The following is an 18,430-nucleotide window of genomic DNA, read 5'->3' on the forward strand; positions in this document are numbered from 1 at the left end:
GACGAAAACAACCCCGAAGGACTTTGCGGTCCTTCCTTCAAATGCATGTGAAATGGGCTGAGCTCTCTGCTAGGCTCAGTGTCCTTCCCACCTCCTGGTCTCTCCCAAGGGAGGATGCGGGATGCAGCCACCCAACAAGTCATTGCAAAACAAGAGGAGACTTCAGAGACGTGGAAATGGGCCAGCCCCAGCATAGAGGAGAACGGCAGACCCACCAGGAGAGGTGGGCCAGCAGCCGGGCCGGCAGGGGATGCCAGCCACACAAAGGTCCAGGATGGACCTTTCAGAGAACCATCTCTCTGGTCTCCTGTATCCCTTTTTCCCTGGACTCCAAATCATTTTTGTCTTCCTATGAATGTGCTGCTCCATTTCCCTCTTTAAGAGACCCTCCGAGGCCCCACAACAGCCTCGGTTACCTGAATGGCTTTCCTAGGACTGCTCCAACAAGGCCCGCGGGCAGGGTGACCTAACAGAAATGAACGTCTCCCAGTTGTGGAGGTCCAAGTCCAAGATCAAGTGTCTGCAGGGCTGGCTCCCCCTGAGCCGTGAGGAAGGATCTGTTCAGGCCCCTTGGGCTTCTGGCAGCGCTCTTTCCATTCCTGTGTTCCTCCGGCTGCTCACAGAGCTGGAGGAGGACGCTGAGGCCGAGAAGCCCAGGAGTTCCCCACGACCCCCGCCAGAGGCTGCACACACAGTCCCAGCTCGGCTGGCTCCGGGACTCTCCTACACACACCCTCCATGGCTACAGGACTCTGCTCTGAGCTGTTTTCTGCCACCACCACCCTCCATGACCACCCCTAGCATCAGCTGAGAAGGCCAGCTCGTGAGGCAAACTCATCCTGCAGCAACATATCCTGATGTGTATATATATATATATATTGGTCAAAAATATATATATTCAGATATATAGGAATCATATGTACGAATCCTATACATATGTAAACCCTATGTGTACATATACCTATCTAAGTATACATATTTTGTGTTGTTTTTAAGATAAAATATTGAAAACTTCTTACATGTAGATGATGGGTTCAGTGAGAGGTTGGCCAATGATGGCCTCTTGGCCACAACTAGTTCAGGCATGTTTTTATGAATAAAGTTTTATTGGAACACAGTCACACCAATTTGCTCACATGTTATCTTTGACCCCCTTGGAGCAACAAAAGCAGAGCTGAATACTTGCAACAGAGGCCATCTGGTCTACAAACCCCAAAATATTTACTGTCTGACCCTTTACTGAAAAAATGTGTTGACCCCCCGTTTGGATTATGATTTCTCTAATACAGATATTCAAACGATCATGCACGTCTGTAACTATGGCTATGGAAACTTGTCCGTGATGTGCTGCTGAGAAAATCAGTCAGAGAATGTTGACTTAACCCTGTTCTTACAAAAGGAAAACGCTTTCCCCTCAGTGTGTGCCCCTGTATATAAAAACATGGGCATTTCCACTAGGAAATTATGAGAGAAGAAAAGTATTGGGTGTTTTTTAAAAAATTTCCTTGTACTTACCTTTTTATGTTTTTTTTTTTAAATAAGTACTCTTTAAAGTTATTTTTATTTTGAAAACAAAACAAAATAAACCTTTGCTCACTGCCCCACCCCCTAACGGGTGCAGGTTGGAGAGCTGGAGAGCGGCGCCCCGACATACCCTGCCTTCTGGGGCCGGCGGAGGCGGTGGAGGCCGCCCTGGAGGAGCAGACCTCGCTGAGCCCCCCCGTCCCAGCAGCACTGCCTCTCCCACAGGACAGCCCTGCACTTGGCATGGCCCAGGGCCACCATGAGAGCCTCTTCTTCCAGCGGTGCTGCCACTCACGGGCTGGTGGGAAGAGTCCGGAGAACCTGCCTGCTCTGAGTCAGCCTTGGCCTCCACCCGCAGGCCGCCTCCAGAGGCAGCAGGGCACCAAGTGCCGGTCTCTGTGGAGCCAGAGCATGGTGCGCAAACAGGAATGGCTTATTTTTAGCAAAGCCCAGCCCTCAGCCCTGGCCCCACTCCAGAGCAGGCAGCAGCACCCTCTGACTCCTGGCCCAGGCTCTCTGGGCCTTGCAGGAGCAAGTCTGACGTGGGCCTCACACAGCCTCGTCCTGGAGGATGATCCCGGCCTGCGTACAGCTGCCTCCGGAGAGACCACACCATTCTCACAGCCTGGCTTGGCACAGCACGCAGAAACCCCAAAGCTCGCTCTCCTGGACTTGATCAACCTCCCCTGTGATTTCCTAGCCTGGGGCCTCAGACAGATAAGAAGTCCGAGGAGACAGAGACCCGCCACCCGCCTTCTGCTCCTTCTCCCGCCCAGCAGCCAAGTGCCCCACCCTGCAGCCCTGGTCTGTACTTGGGCGCTTCTCTGTCTCTTCCGTCAGCCGCCATGCTGTGCCCCATGGAGCACTGTCTAGGGAGCAACTGTCTCCTTAGGTTGATGACGCTGGGACTGGGTAACTAACAACGGCAGCGAGAACTGTCGCCGACGTCAAGCAGACGAGCGTGGAGCACAGGCACCTGGAGGAGCCTGGGAGCGTCTTGGCCCCGGAGCTCGTGGACACTGGGGGAGGAGGAAACATGAGAGCCAGAGATCAGCTTCCTTCCCGAGACCAGCGTTTCCAACATTCCAGGGGTGGCCAGGGCACAGCTGTCCCTCCCCAGTTGTCCCTGCGTGATTGGCATTGCAGGTGTCAATTGTCTCAAAGCAGGAGCTCAGGCTGCACACGCCCAAATACTGAAGCAAGGGGACCCTGCTCTGCTGGCCTGGCACCTGGCTTTCTCTGCTCCTGCCTCCCACCTCCTGCCTCTGCCATCCCAGGCAACGTGAGCAGCCCTGTCCCCACAAAACAAGTCCAGGCCTCTCCGGCTGAGGTCAAGAGCCACAGCTTCCCTCGGCTCCTGGCTGGGCATCATGCATCAGCCTTTGTTCACCCAGTAACGTCACAGCCTCTAGGGTTCGTCTCCCCAACCCCTGTAATTCTCCACCAGGGCAACTTGCCGTGGAGAAAGCCCTGCGGCAAGTTAAACGGGACCCGAGTCACTGCTTCCTCCCACCCAAAGGCGCCTGTGACCCTCAGGTGGCTCCAGGATTTGGAGAGTTGGCAGAGGATCACCTCTGCTGGCAAGGTCAAGGGACACACAGCATGAAGAGCAGCAGCACAGCGCTCTGGGTCCCACCTCGAGTCTACCCCTTGGCCTTTGCTCTTCATGCAGAAGTGGGCCTTCAGCTCTGCGTCTGCTTTGCACCTCATCCCTCCGCCTATGCATGAGCAACACTCCCAGTCCCGTGGTGCTCCACATCCATGGCCTGTGGTCCTCCTGTGGAGCAAGCCTCTCTAAGGCCTCGCCCAGGCCTTCCAGATGTCCAAGACAGCCTAAGTGACTCTCCTTCTTAGGACCCAGCTTCTGTATCTGCCCAATGGCAGACGTGAAGCAAATATTTGCTGTTTCCCTCCAGCTCTGACCTGGACACAGTCTGGATGTGGACATTTCCAGACGAGCCCTGGGCCTACCCAACCTTAATCTATGGGCCTGCGCAGTGGGCTTCAGTCACGATCGCCCCCCTCGCTGGAGCCTCGGCAGACCTCAATGGCGTGGACAGTGCCCGGTTACAATCACCCCTCAGAGATGAGAAACCAAAGTCACAGAACTGATCAGCAGCAGAACTGGGCCTGGAGCCTGGTCTCCTGACTCAGAGGCAGCGCCCCGCTCGGCAGCTCCACACCTCCCCTGTGTGTGTCTACACAGCTGCAAACACCTGGCCAGGTGCCTCTGCCTCCGGCAGACAGCCGGCACTTAAGGGGCCAACAAGGGCAGGAAAGGCAGGAGGGCCCGTGTCCTCCTCCATCCATAACAGGGTCAGCGGGTCACTAGGGTCACTCAGCGGTCTGAAAGCTCTAAAGCCAGCACCGTTCTCTCCTTGGTTTCCTCCATCTTAGCCCCAGGGACCTGATGGCCGCAGAGCCCCCTGGGAGACCTAGGGCTACCTTTGAGCTACCCACATTCAGGTCAGACATGCAGAGTTCAAAATGCACAAGGAGCCCAACACCCCTTCCCTACTCCAGTCCCCACCCAGATGGGGGCCAAGGGACAGCAACAGTGCAAACCAGCATTTGTGTTTACCTGGGGGCCTCTCCAGCCCCAGCCCTGAGCCATATGGGCCAGGATCAGAGAGAAGGGGCGTCCTCTCCATGGCCCCTAATCTGGGTCTCCTGAAGGGGATGGAGACGGGCTGGGCCAGGAGGGAGGGAGGAACCTGGGTCCCATCAGAGCTAGAAATTGCCAGAGCCTCGGTTCGCACACCACCCTTCATCCCAGCTCCTGTCTCTGCCGAGGCTCAAACTCGGAAACACATGGCTTTCTCAAAACATTTACATTTCCGCCAGGCAAAGATTCATGTGGCTCTGAATCCCAAAGTACACAGGTTTTCATGGGAAGATGAAGAGGGCCCAGTCGTTCCATGACCGTCTTGCCAAGTGTCCGTCAAGGGGTGGCGGGCCCCTGCTTGGCCGGCTTGCCTCTCTTTCCTTTCAGGGCCCTGCGTGTGTCAGCTTCACAACTTCACTGGCAACTTTCGGCCAGTGAACAGGAAACAGAGAGCAAGGTCAGCCTCAGTCCCCAGTTTCTGCAGCAAGGGCAAAACCAGGGGTCACCAAGGGCAAGAAAGAGACCCGAGATGCATGGAAGGACGCAGCGAGGCCCCCGAGGGCGATGCTCTCCACACAGCAGGGCTTCACAGGCACCTTCACGTCTCCCGTGAAACACACGCACTGAAACACGCACCTGAGCAGGCACACCCGGTGCCCTGGCCCCGGCAGGTCAGCTGCTCTGTCACTCGTAGGCCAGCAGGATCCGCACTGACCGCCTCTGTCGGAGCCTGGATTCAGGGGGAGCATTTTCCATTCCCAGTTTGGCCCGTTCTTAATTGGAGAGTCACGTAAAGCACGCACATTGACCTCTAGGCGCACGTCCAGGACGGCAGTACATCCGAACCAGGGACCCTCGTCCTGAAATACTCCAATTTTTCTTAGCCAGAAGGAAGATAAGAGGACTTCCTCTTGTGTTTCAATGGTGGTTCAACCCAGATGACGGCAGCCGTGCTAAGATTGCGGGAAGGGAATCCGAGACACAGAGCAGCCGGAGTGAAGGCGGGAGGGAAGGAGAGGGGCAGACCGCCAGCCACACCCCGAGCGGCACACACTCCCAATGGCGGGGCTGGCGGCATGCTCAGGGACGTGGCAGTGACTGAAGGAAACACAGCCCTGGGACTCTCCCACCAGCGTCCTGAGACCCCCGGGACTGGCACTGGCTCTGCCTGCTAGGGTAGCTGATGAGTATCTGAGCAGTCCCCATGAAGGGAGGCCCCCCGAAATCACTCTCCGAGGGCCCAGGACACAGGACGAAGAACGGTGCAAGCTGCAGACCTGCTTCTCTGACGGTGCCATCGCCCGGGCTTTTTCAGGTGGCCACGGGGCACTTCCTTGAATACGCTCAGTGTCAGAATGAAGAAGAGCTGCGTGCTCTTCATGGTGGCTCATGGTTCAGAGGTGGCTTTCATGGCTTATCGTTCTTCAGTGGTGGCTATGATTTGCAGCAGTAACTAGGAGAACTCAGTCAAGAGCAGAGGTAAAGAACATGGGCTCTTTCGGAGTAGCGGTCAACGTCCAGCAGGCAGGAACAATGTCACCACCATGGTCCGACCATTTGTCCCTTCCAAAACTCATGTGAAAGTTAATAGTCATTGTAATAGTATTACGAAGTGGCAGCTTTAAGAGGCGACCTCCTGGGTGGAATTGATGCTGTTGTTGAAGGGTGGGTGTGGCCCCTTTTCTCCCTTTGTCCTTCTGGGGACAAAGCACTCCTTGCTCTGAAGGGTACAGACGTTAAGGTGCCATCTTGGAATCAGAATCACCACCCTGCTGTCACCTGGACATTGACCTTCAGTCTCCAGAACTATGAACAAATAAACTCTGTTCCTTGCAGGAAACCCTGTCTGCACTACTCCATAAGAACAGCAGGAAATGGACTGAGATCTTCACTTCCTCTCACACCCCATTGGTGAAACCCAATCCTGACCCCTCTACTGGAAAGACAGGCACGTATCAGCAAGAAGAGTACCAGCTTTCACAAGCACGACGGAGGAGCGGACTGCCTGCCCTGGCCAAGACCCACCCTGCCAGAGGGACCAGCAGGCAGGGAAGCACTGTGACATTTCTAAGGCAAATATGTCTAACTGATAACCAGTCAGATCAGTGAGACAGCCAACAGGGCTGCGGTACCCCAGAAGTCTCAGCAGACCCCAGGACTTAGATGTTTATCCAAACGCCAGACCCCTGCTTCTTTGGGGCCCTCTGCTGAGTGGCCTGAGGTCCACTCAACACTTCTGCTGGGGGTCTTGAGACACTGTCACCTAGCCCCACGGTGCTGCCGTGGAAATTGCCAGGATACAACTGGTTTTCTTCCAGGCACGTGATCCCACAGTGTGCTTCTGGGATCCAGATAAATGCAAAGAACCAAGCAGCTATTTTCCTTAGTATCTTGTGATCACAGAGGTTAAATGCATCTGCCGTTTCCCTGTCTGCGTACCTTCAGTTCTGGTTTTGGAACTCAACTGTTATTACCTTTATATTCTCTTCATGGGTTTATTCTTCTATTTATAAGTATAAAATATTTCCAAATATGTAATCAAAAAACTGATAATGGGTGGCCTCCGGGGAATGGAACTGGGTGGCCATGGGATTTTCTGGGAGGAAATGGTGAAGGTCTTTAATGCTGAACCACATGAGCAAAGAAAATGCTTTTTTTTAAGAAAATGCTTTTAAGACCATTGGTAATGAAGTGGATGCTGAGGCTGGCAGGAAGACTCCTACTCGCGAGGAGAGAACAGGGAAGAGAAGCCATCTGCAACTGGAAGTAAAACCCCAGGGGACAAAAGAAATGCTCAAAGGACAGTTTATCAACACTTGTGGTACGGTAAAGGATGCAACCACCTTCCTCCCATCTCAGCCAAGAAATATCCAGCAAAAAGCTACAAAATCCACAAAACTTTTGGGAGTCAGGGGTGTGGAGAATCGGGACCCTCGGGCCCTGTCCCTGGGGATTTTCGAGGGTGCGGCAACAGCAGGAAACAGTTCCTCCAACAAAAAGCAACAGAACCTCCATCCGATCCAGCAACTCCATTTCTGGGTGTACACCCGAAAGCTGGATCCAAAGAGGCGGCCACGTGCCCGCGCTCGGACCAGCCATTCACAGCAGCCCAAGAGTAGAGGCCACGCAGGGCCCACTGCCCGATGAATGGACAGACAAATGCTGGCAGAGCCGCACAGCAGACTATTACTCAGCCTTAAAAAGGAAGGACCTGCTGACACATGCCATGAGCCTGAGGGACCTGAGGACACCAGGCCTGCCAGTCGCAGCGGGTAATCCAGCAACATGAGACTCTAGAGTAGTCACACGCAGAGCGAGAGAAAGTCGACAGAGGTGGTCGGGGGGCCCTGGGGGTGGAGAGCACAGGGAGAGAGTGCTGGGTGAGACGGATGCGGGGCTGGTTGCACAGCCATGTGGGTGTATGTGACCTTACTGAGCTGTGTGCTTAGACGTGGCGACACTGGAAAATTTTGTTATGTGGGTTTAGCCCGATTAGTTTGTTTTTACTTTTATAAAATGCTTTACAAGGCAGGTGTGTGTGTGTGTGTGTGTGTGTGTGTGTGTGTGTGTGTGTGTGTGTGTGTGTTTGCTGGGTGACAACGTGCCAAGCCTAGATTCAAGGTGAGGGCAAGATGCACAATACCAAGACACCTCCAGGAGAGACCCCTTGACCAGTGACAAGCGATGCCTGTGTGGCTCATTTGGCTCCAGAAGTCTCCTAAACCTCCCCCAACAGCGCTGCCAACTCCCAGCACCCAGGGTGGATCATGCTCCCAGGAGATGCTCCCCTGGAGGACGGTAGCATGACTTCTGACCTCTTCCTCGCTGTCCTGGACTGAGCTCTTCCTTGCTTCCCTCCCACGTCTGCCCAGTCATTTAGCAGCAGGTATCCAGTGGTGGACACCTTAAGCCAAGCTCTGTGCTCCAGGGGACCAGGAAGAACATAGCAGAGTCACAGCCTGCAGGGGGCTCCCAGCCCAGCAGGGGACTCAGGCAAGCAGAGTAGCCCTGCAGCCAAGCACAAGCACACAGAGATGACCAGGAGCTGGGGGACACATAGCATGGGGTCACCAACCTCGTCTGGAGGGCATGTGGAGTGTGTCCTGAGGCAGGGACAGCCGCACTCCCACTGAGACCTGAAAACCAACAGAGAATTAGGGGTTAATCCTGTACAAACCTGGGAGCATGAGGATGAGGATGAGGTAGAGCTGCTCAGACAGAACACACAGGAAAAGTCTAGAAGCAAGAGAGGGCACGAGACGGGGGTGGGGAGGGGGTGGAGAGAAACTGGTCTCACCACAGCATGGGGCTCAGAGGGAGTCATGGTGGTGCCTCCAGAGAGGAGGTCAGCGCCAGGCAGGGCGGGCCTTGTCCCTGTTTAGAAGCAGCTGCTCGCAGTGCCAAGGGCAGTGGGAAACAATTGAAGCACCCAGGAGAAGGAACATGCCCAATTTGCATTTTCACACACACTCAAAAGGCACATGGAGCCGCAGGAGGTGAGGTGGGTGTGGGAGTGGGTATGAGCTCCTGTGGCTGCTGTAACAAGTTACCACAGGCATGGCAGTGATCTATTTTTCCATGGTTCAGGCAGATGTGAGTCCCAAGTCAGTTCCACTGGGCTGAATCAAGGTGTTGGTTAGGCCATGCTCCCCCCAACTCTGCTGTTTGTTTCTTCCAGTTTCAGTGTCCCATGGCTGTGTGCCCCTTTCTGCCCCCATCTGTCTTCACATCACCTTCACCGTGTCTAATTTCCCTGTGCCTTTTCCTTAAAAGAACCATTGTCATGACCCTCCTCATCTCAAAATCTTTAGTTTCAACCCCTGCACACAGCATGGCCGTTCTTAAAAAACGAAAGGTAAAATTACCACGTGATCCAGCAATCCCACTTCGGGCTATTCACACAGAAGTAAAACAGCAGAATCTCAGAAGAGATATTTGTACTTACCTGTTTATAGCAGCATTATTCACAGTATTTACATGGAGGCAACTCATGGATTATGGTCTGAATGTGCGGAGTACCCCGAAAGCTCCTGCTAATGCAGGAACATTCAGAGGTGAGATGATTAAACTGCTAGAGCTGTGACCTAATCAGCCCACCCTAGTTTGAATTGACCGACTGGGTGGCGACTGTAGGCAGATGGGGTGTGGCTGGAGGAGATGGATCACTGCAAGTGCACCTGGACTGGTACCTCGGCCCTGTGGCCCCTTCTTCTACCTCTCTCTCTCTCTCTCTCTCTCTCTCTCTCTCTCTCTCTCTCTCTCTCTCTCGCTCTCCCCTTCCCAACCCCTCCATAAGCTCAGCTGCTTTCCTCCACTGGGCCCTTTCTTCATGATGTTCTACCTCATCTCAGGCCCAGAGCAGTGCAGTTGGCCATCTATGGACTGAGACCTCTAAAACCCTGAGCCCCAAATAAAATTTCCCTCCTCTAAGATGTCTTGTCAGGTATTTTGGTCACAGGGAAATAAAAAACTGCATTCTCAGATGAATATGTATATGCGATGAAATATCATTCATTCTTAAAAATAAAGGAGATTCTGGCACATGTCACCACAGGGCTGAACCTTAAAGACATTGCGCTAAGTGAAATAAGCCAGGCGCAAAAGGGGACTACAAAATGATCACATGTGAGGTGTCTGGAGTGGCTGAATTTGGAGTCAGAAAGCAGAATGGCAGTCTCCAAGCTCTGGGGAGAGGAGGGGGTGGGAGTTAGCATTTAACAGGCACAGAGCTTCAGTGTTGCAATAGTAGAAGGGTCTGGAGGTGGATGGAGCTCAAGGCTGCACAGTCTGAATGGCCTTAATGTGCTGGCACCACACACTTAGAAATGGCTAGAATAATAGATTTTATGTTGAGTATTTTACCACAATAAAAATTTTATTTTGATTCCTTAACTTAATCACATCTGACAAATGTTTTTCACACAAGAGCTAAGGCTCACAGATTCCAGAGACTGGCACCTGACATCTTTGGGGCCACTTTTCAAGACGCTACAACCAGTTAGGAGACTGGGAAATCATGGGGGCTTGGACTTGGCTACAGGCTGCAGGGACTCCAGAGCTGTGGGGAAGCACAGCAGCAGAACTTGGGGACAGTGCAGGAGAGGTCACCCTGGACACCCTGGTTTCTGAAAGAGGCAATTCAGAGACCTTGGAAATGTGGAGAGAAAAGCAAACAGAGCCAGGTGAGGGGGGCCTGTGTCTACTGGAGTTGGCCAAGAGCAGGACCACTGGGCAGAGACCTGCCTCCATCCTGAGTCCCCACACAAAGGTCTTTGTTCCAAAGCTTGGTGGAGAGCCAGGGCCAAGCCCTACGTTGGCTGGCATCAGGGGCCCCAAAAAGAGACGTGACTAGAAACCCCTGGACCAAGTGAGAGGGGTGCCTGCCACTTGCTCCTGTGCTGAGGGGCTGCCTGCTGCTCTGCGAAGGTGAAGGAAACCCACGTAGCGATCCATGGCTCCAGGACGTGGCCAGCACTGTCCTCGGTCCTCCACCAACATTCAGGGATTCCTCAGCGGAAGCTCCCAGAAGTGGGAACTTCTGCTGTTGCTCCGACTTATGGATGAGAAAAACCAAAGTGCAGAGAGGTCGTGTCGCTTTCCCGAGGTCACACTGACGCACAGAGGCAGAGCCTGGCTTTGAACCCAAGCACCCCGGTTCCAGCTGCCATCTTTGTAGCCATCGTTGATGTCACCTCTTTTCTCTTCCAAAGCTACCAGCAAAGGCCCTAATAATTAATTTAGTGAAAGTAAGTTCCATACTGAGACGGGACACGGCTGGCGATGCCGCTGGAAGTACTGGGACCCGCGTGGAGCCCCCACGCCTGTGGCCGAGCCTGCCAGAGGCAGCTGACGCCTGAGGAGAGGGGCGTGAGGGACGGACGATGTCAGACGACAGGTACGACCCGGAGCCACCAGGCTCCTATTCCAAGGCTCAAGGACAGCCCAGCAGGAATGGCGGTGCATGGCCAGTGCAGGGAAGGCACCGGGAGGTCACTCGGGCTGGAAGCAAATGCACACAGCAAGAAGCTGTGCACCCCAGGAAGGAGGGCAGTCAGGGAGGAGCAAGGTCAGCCAGAGCCCAGGGCAGGCCCCCGAGCCACAGGCAGCACTCAGGCAGAAGAGGGGACGGACAGGAGCCTCGGCAAAGGAGACAGTGCTCCCCAGGGTGCCAAGAGCCAGGGGCCGCAGGACCCCAGCAGGCCAGCCCAGGTGCTGGATGACCAAGGCCTGCAGCACCATCCGTGGGGAAATGTCCCCTCACCCCAATCCCTACCCCAGCCTCCCCCGGCCTCGGGAAGGAGGGTGAGGCGGGAGGGTAACTCAGCTGGGCCAGGTCAAGCTTCCACCTGGCCTTGGCAGGAAAGGCCTTCCTGAAATGCAACTTTAGAACAAAAACTGGGGAATTGGGTTACAAATGGCTGAAATAAACAGTGATTACCAAGAGCCACTGAGACCACAGGAGGGGCCTGGGGTCTCTAGACTTTCTCCCAAGTCAGACTCGACGGGATCTTTCTTGTCTAGTTTTTATTATCATTATTATTATTATCATTATTATTATTATTGCCAACTAAGCAAAACAGAAAACGTACATGGTGACCACTCTGCAGTGTCCTGAGAGGTATGAACCTTCATGTCCCTGGGCGCTCCCTGGGAGCGGGGGCCACCACCCGGCTCCAGAGCTTTTTGCTTCCCCTACAACCAAAACTCCGCCCCCAGGAAACACTCCCCCCCATTCCCCTCTGCGCATCCACATCGTTTCAAAGTGTCTTTCTCAAAGTAGTTTCCAACATGCTTAAAGGACACCAAATACAAATATGCGGCCTCAGCAAGGGCTTTTAACCCTGCAGAAAACCCATGAAACTGTTTTAATGATTTTTTTTAATAGGAAAATAGGGGATACCCAAGCGTTGGTCCCCAAACCAGAAAGCCTGTGGGTGCTTTACAGAAAGCGGGGGTTTCAGTGCAGTCCCGATGGGGGTGGGGGGCGTCACCACGGGATTCCCCCATCCCCGCCCCTCAGCCTCTTCCTCTCTCGCCGCCTCCATCCCCCTCCGCCTGGTGGCCCACCTGCCTTTCTGCTTTGCAGGGAGGGGCAGCCCGCAGGGAGACCCCTTTCCCTCTCACCCCAAGTCAGAGTCGTGCCTAAAAAGTTCCTGAGCAGTTGGTCAGGACCCTCCCAGGGGTCTGAAGTGGAGCCCAGGAATCTGCATTTCCCCACGTGCCACCTGCAGCGCTGACAACTACGGGGCCTCTGCATGGACTGGAATCCCCTCCAGGACACAGGCGCTCACCCAGCCCTGGCAGGCCGCGAGCCTGTCGCTCCGGGCCTGGGTTGGTGCCCCGTGTAGGCGTGATTATGCCCAGGCCCTTGGACACCTCACCTGCCACCTCACAGCTCCCGCATACAATGAAATACGGAAAAAAGAAAGCCGTTAGACCCCAGTGAGGGTTATTTTTAATGAAAGTGGTGTGTTTTGACTCACGGTGTTGAAACCAGATTACAAATGAGTCATCAGTGAATCCACCACAAAGAGCCCTCGTGCAGGTGATCTGCAGGAGCGCCGGCCAGCCCCCTCGGCCTCCCAGAGACGCTGCCAGCCACAGAGCTGGTGTGGGCACCGGCTGCCGCGTCAGCTCAGGAGGCTGTGTTGTCACCAGTGGGATTCCCCAGCCACAGGCCCTGCACCCACACCGGGAGGCAACCAGCCACACCTGTGGTTACATCATCGGTGCTGGTTTCCAGGTGGTGACTCGCAGACGCTGCAGAGCAGTAGAGGCCATCTGCTCCTCTGTGTCCTCCACTGCTCCCGGGTCCACATTCCCTCCTGGTTTTCCAGAGGTGACTCAGGACACGCAGGGGCAGAATAGCCCTGAAAGTCAGGCAGACCTGAGCTGGAGGGCCACCAGAGGCAACCACAAAGAATCAGGCCCCAAGTCCCTTCAGGGACACACCATTGCTCATCCTCTCCCTTAGGAAAACAGGGAATGTTGGAACAGTAGCCATGGAGGCCAGAGTCCATCCGCCCACAAGTACACTCCATCTGTCAGCTCAACGGGGACTGCCCGCTGCTGAGTGACAGCCCCAGGCCCTCCAGGAGCTCTACTGGTGGCCTTGCTTGAACGGACTTGGGAGGCCTCCTGGGCCCTGCAGCAGGGCTGTTAGCTTCTGGCTGCTGCTCAGAGCTGCCTCCACTGGAGCAGGAACCTCCAGCAAAGAAAATCCCCTGACAACACCAGGGAGAGAAGGGTCAGGCTGGTGGGACGGTGAGCCATCGACCAATTCAATAGCCCAGAGCATCCTGGTCAACCAGGGACACTGTCTGGAGAGCGGGAGCAACACCACTTCAGGTGCAGTCACGACTCAGCGATGTGGACTTTGAAGCATGTGACAAGGAAAAGGCCCCAGAGAAGGCCAGGGACTCCTTGAACCTGCACAGGAAAGAAGCAGGCAGGGTGGGAGAAGAGAAAACTTCTTAGCGGAGATGGTTGAATCCTTCCTCTGCATAAATCAGGTGCATGACCAGCTCTGGCCTCAAAGAGGAAGTGAAAAAACAAAAGCAAGGCAGGATTTGGGACTGGACCTCCGGCCTTCCCTTGCTGGCTCCAGGTCTGCGGACAGGCTGCACATTGTCCCTGCAGCCTCCTCACGGGTTTGCTGTGCTGATAAAGCCGGATCACGTCCGGGTGGTACCTAAGAGTGCCTGCAGCACAGCAAACAATAAGTGTTGGTCTCCTTTTGTGGGAGCTGTGAAATATGGCCACAGATTCCTGCTACTTTGGTAGGCATATCCCTTGGCAAGGACCGAGCTGCTATTCTCATCAGGAGTCAGTCTCTTTCTGGCCCCCCTTGAATCTGAGCCAGTCTGCGACTTGCTTTTGACCAATTGAATTTGGCAGAAGTAACAGTGTGTGACTTCCATGGCTAGCCCTTTTTGTCCTCTGGGAATGCTGCCCTGTGGTCACCATAAGGAAGCTGGTCCAGCCTACTGGAAGAGGAAAGGCCCTAGCCCCACCACCACCCCAGCTGCCAGACCAGGAGAGGCGCCCTCAGACCTCCCAGCCCACTGAGTGAGTCTCCAGTTAATCACAGCCACAAGAGTAAGCCCAGGAGAACCAGCAGAAGAGCTGCCCATGTGATACATGGAACCAGGAGAAACAATAAATCCTCATTGTTTTGAGTCACCAGCCCTTTGGCTGGTTCAGTGTACAACACACACTTATGGAAACACCTTCCCTACCCGACCTCTGATAGACCCTCTCCCTGGTTGCTCTGGGATTTTGCCTGGCCACACCACACCTGGTGGACATTGGATAAATACGACCTGAATTTATAGCAGCCAGGCACTAGGAGCAGCCTGTCACAAGTCATTTTCATCCCACCTGTCACAACAGTTTGTCAATCAAACAAGTAAGCTGCATCTGCTGACCGAGGCTCATAATTAGCCGTCTGCCTAGGCTACCTTTATAGTAGCTCACAAATTCTCTTTAACCCCCATTCCACACAATCTCTTGCCTGGATTATTGCATTATTCTCCTATCTGGCCTCCTCTTCCCATTTCTGTTACATTGCCATTCTCCACAATGAAACCAAGGGCATCTTCTGCAATATAGTCACTCATGAATTTATTTGTTCAACAAAAAAGTGATTAGACAGTAAAGCCAGAGCACACAGCACCTTGTAAGCCAATGTAGGGACTTGGGCTTCTGTCCACTGTGGGAAGTCACTGAAACATTATTAGCAGAGGGTGACGTGATCTGATGTACATTTGTAAATACTACTTCAGATAATGTATTGATGTAAACAGAAATGTTCTGGAACAATGCCTATACCATAATTTTTAATACCCCCAAATTCCACCATGAAAAATGGATAACACAGCAGTAGAGAAGAGCAAAATCAAAAAATTAATGGTCAATGTGTACCACAAAAACAGTTGGCCAGGTATATCCATGACTTCCAAAATATAAGCATGCAGAGAAAAACACCAACAGTTACAAGACCTGAGTAGTACAACTACTACTAACGTTTGTGCAAGAGGAGACAAAGGAGGGAATCAGCACCCATGACACACCTGAGAATTCCAAAATTCCCAATGGTCAATTTGAGAACAATAGCTAAGACTGGAAAGGTTTTGACCACTCAAACAGTGGGTGACTTTAAGGGGTCACGATAAAAATTTGAAAGGGCTAGAACTCTCTAAGACAGTCCCAAGAATTCTGAAATCCAACCAACCGAAAATCCCTGAAGGACAAAGCCCCACATTGAGAAGAAACTGCTCAGATTCTAATCCAATCTGAGCAGCACATGAGGCAAGAGAGACAAAGGAAGGAGACAAACAGAAAGGCCATCTGAGAGAGGGAAAGGGGACAGAGGTTAGAGACTTCAAAACATGGACTTCTGGAACACTCCTGAAAACAAATGAACAGGAAACTCCAAACCAATAAAGGTAGAAAAGCCAAGTGGGATGAGATCTCCTAGCAGTTCAGAGAGACTAATTTTATATTAAAATGTTTAATAGAGACATTTAACAAAGTTAATTTACCAAAAGTCAGATAATACACAATGGTACTTAGGAGAAAAGGATAAAAGTTGTAGAATCACATCCCCAAAGACCATAAAATATACCAGAAATATATAACCACAAAACAAATGAAATCTACAACAAATTTCAAAGCAAACTAAAAAAAAAAAAAAAAAAAAAAAAAAAAAAAAATATTAAAGCCAGAAAAACTCAGGAGTCAAATGATAAAATTAAAATTCAGGAAATTAGGATGCCAGAAATGAGGATTATATTAAAAAGAAGAAAAGAATGCATGAATCTAGAAAATAATGCTTTAAGAAAAAGTATCCTATAACTAAAAAAACCAATAAATTTTGTAAGAAAGAAATAGTAATCTAGAAAAAAAAGTTGCATCAAAAGAAGAAAGAATTAAGAGGGGTTTAGAGAAAGTAACAAATCCAGAAGGTAGACCAGGAAGATCCAACATTTGTATAATAGAAATCCCCAAAACACAAAACCAAAACAAGGGACTAAACTAAAACTAAAACCAATGATTCAAGAAAACTTTCTGAAACCGATGTCATAAATTCAATTTGCGAAACTACCTAAAGAAAGTCAACATGCAAAAATATATTCTGGGAAAATTTCTAGACATTAAAGAAAAATACAAATCTCTTGGACATCCAGGCAAAAAGGCCATGTTACTTATAAGGAAGGGTACATCAGACCACCACTGAGCTTTTCAAAAGCCACACTTTGTGCCAGGAGGCAGATGGAAAGAGGTGAGGTCGATCATACACCGGTCATGAGTGAAAGAAGGCGTAGAATGACCTGAGACTTTGGATAGATTGCCATGTGATCACGTTGGGTAGACTGAGGGAGGAGGAGGTTTGGGGGCAGGGGATACACTAATGTTTTATACCTAGTGCCTTAAATATCTCTTAATAATCCATGTATAAACCTAGTGGGCAAATAAATAAAGAGTCTGGTGTTCAAAGCCAAGGTCTAGGTGAGGAACATATATTTAGAAATGACCAGCATATGGAAGCCATTTGAAGTCATTAGACTGCTGAAATCTATGAGGAAGGGCCTGTGGACAATGGATCCCATGCAGACCTCACACTGGCTTATGACGAAACCCTAGCCCCTAAGGACCACCAAAGCCCTGCACGGTGTCCCAGCTGCCTCATCCCCAGCCTCCTGCCCTTCCTTACATAACTCACTCCCAGTGCAGGGTATGGCACTGCTGTTCCCGTCCCCAGGACATGCTCCCCCAATGCTCGTGTCCCTGAGTCCCCACTGCTTCAATGCTAGCTCCCCAGAGAAGTTTTCTGACTCCGTATCCAAAATATCTTCCTCAATCCCAATTCCGCCTCACTCTCTAACCCCTTAATCTGCTTTACTTTGCCTGGATTTATAAACTGCCTGTTTCAGTTTCTCTTGCTGCATAACGAGTTACCCCAAAACGTAGTGCCTTGGCACACCATTTCATGGAGCACATGACTCTGCGGGTCAGGGATTTGGAAGGGACAGAGAGAGGCGGGTTAGTCTCTGCTCCTCAGTGGTGGGGATCTCAACAGGGAAGGCTGAAAGTCAGGAGTTAGGAAGTGACTCAGGGGCTAGGGTTTGGATCATCTGGGTACCTGTTCCCTCATGTTTCTGGCATCTGAGCTCAGCCAGTTCAGACCAGGACTGCCAAGCAGACGTCTCTGTGCGGCCTCTCCAAGAGGTGTGGCCTCCTCACAGCATAGCCAGACTCTTTTCTTGATTACAGACATCCAAGGGTGTGTCCCAGAAAACAGACAGATCTGCATGGCTTTGTGGGACCCAGTTTTGGAGGACATATGATGTCACTTTCCCCATATTTTACTGGTCAAAGTACTGTCAAGTCTGTCGAGAGGAGGAACGTAGATCCTGTCATGGTTTAGATATGAGGTGTTCCCCAAAAGCTCACGTGTGAAACAATGCAAGAAGGCTTAGAGGTGAATGGTAGGTAGAACCTCGACCTAGTCAGTGTGTTGATCCCCGATAGGGGTTAGCTGGATCCTAACTGTGGCAGGCCGGGTGTGGCGGAGGAGGTGGATCATTGAGGGGTGCCTTTGGGGTATATATTTTGTGAGTTGCGATTAGTGTCCCTGCTTCCCAGTGCCATGTCCCCAGCTGCTTTCCTCCACTGCACACTTCTGCCATGATGTTCTCCCTCATCTCAGGCCCCCCAAAATGAAGCTGGCCTTCTATGGCCTAGGACCTTTGAAACCGTGAGCCCCCAGATAAACTTTTCCTCCTCTAATTGTTCTTGTCAGGTCTTTTGGTCACAGTGGTGAAAAAGCTGACTAAAACAGACTATCCCTCAATGGAAAAAGAATCAAAGAATGTGGAGGCTGAATCCTCCACGTTGCCTGCGACACGCGGTGTTCCGCTGCCCTTCCCCAGCCTGCTCAAAGAAAAAATTGCCTCCTTGATGTTCCTCTGTTGACTGGTCAATGTCTTTCTGTCACGTAGCCCCCACTCCCGCCACCCCGTGCCCTAGAGAGAGGACAGACTCAGCTGCTGGAGTAGAAAGGAATCTTCCCTGGATGCAAGATCTCAACTCCACAAAACGAAGGACACAGTGCTTCCCTCCCCACAGAGCGACTTCTAACCCTGTCCACAGCCCCTCCTCCACCATGAATGGTCCATTTCCATTTTACAACCTGGTCCCTGTTAATTCTCTGTAACTTCCTGTCAGAGCTTCTTAAAGGGGTGAAATATTACACTGAATTTTGCAAAGAAAACCACAAAAACACAACAGAAGAGGTAT

General features: G+C 52.1%; 1 long non-coding RNA gene across 1 annotated transcript in view; it reads right to left on the reverse strand.

The window, feature by feature from the left end:
• Positions 1-1,620: 1,620 nt before the first annotated feature.
• Positions 1,621-18,430, reverse strand: part of LOC306641681 — a 46,055-nt gene continuing 29,245 nt past the window's right edge. Inside the window, exons 2-3 of the long non-coding RNA XR_013758243.1 lie at positions 12,842-13,830; positions 1,621-1,920 (exon numbers count right to left, since the gene is read on the reverse strand). This is a non-coding gene — a long non-coding RNA (uncharacterized lncRNA). The remainder of the gene's footprint in view (positions 1,921-12,841; positions 13,831-18,430) is intronic.

The sequence above is a fragment of the Sciurus vulgaris genome (genome assembly GCF_902686455.1).
Source record: "Sciurus vulgaris genome assembly, chromosome: 12".
Classification (NCBI taxonomy): Eukaryota; Metazoa; Chordata; class Mammalia; order Rodentia; family Sciuridae; genus Sciurus; species Sciurus vulgaris.